Below are 438 nucleotides of genomic sequence, written 5' to 3'. Positions count from 1 at the left end.
GCTTTGGCATAGTCAATAAAGCAGAAATAGATGTTTTTCTGGAACTCTCTTGCTTTTTTGATGATCCAGTGGATGTTGGCAATTTGATATCTGGTTCCTCTGCCTTTTCTAAACCCAGCTTGAACACCTGGAAGTTCATGGTTCACGTATTGCTGAAGCCTGGCTTGGAGAATTTTGAGGATTACTTTACTAGAGCGTGAGATGAGTGCAACTGTGCAGTAGTTTGAGCATTCTTTGGCATTGCCTTTCTTTGGGATTGGAATGCAAAGTGACCTTTTCCAGTCCTGTGGCCACGGCTGAGTTTTCCAAATTTGCTGGCATATAAGTGCAGCACTTTCACAGCATCATCTTTCAGGATTTGAAATAGCCCAACTGGAATTCCATCACTTCCACTAGCTTTGTTCGTAGTGATGCTTTCTAAGGCCCACTTGACTTCAC

Source organism: Bison bison, unplaced genomic scaffold (assembly GCF_000754665.1).
Source record: "Bison bison bison isolate TAMUID 2011002044 unplaced genomic scaffold, Bison_UMD1.0 scf7180017863821, whole genome shotgun sequence".
Classification (NCBI taxonomy): Eukaryota; Metazoa; Chordata; class Mammalia; order Artiodactyla; family Bovidae; genus Bison; species Bison bison.
The sequence above is the reverse complement of the archived record's forward strand: the minus strand, read 5'-3'. Positions refer to the sequence as shown.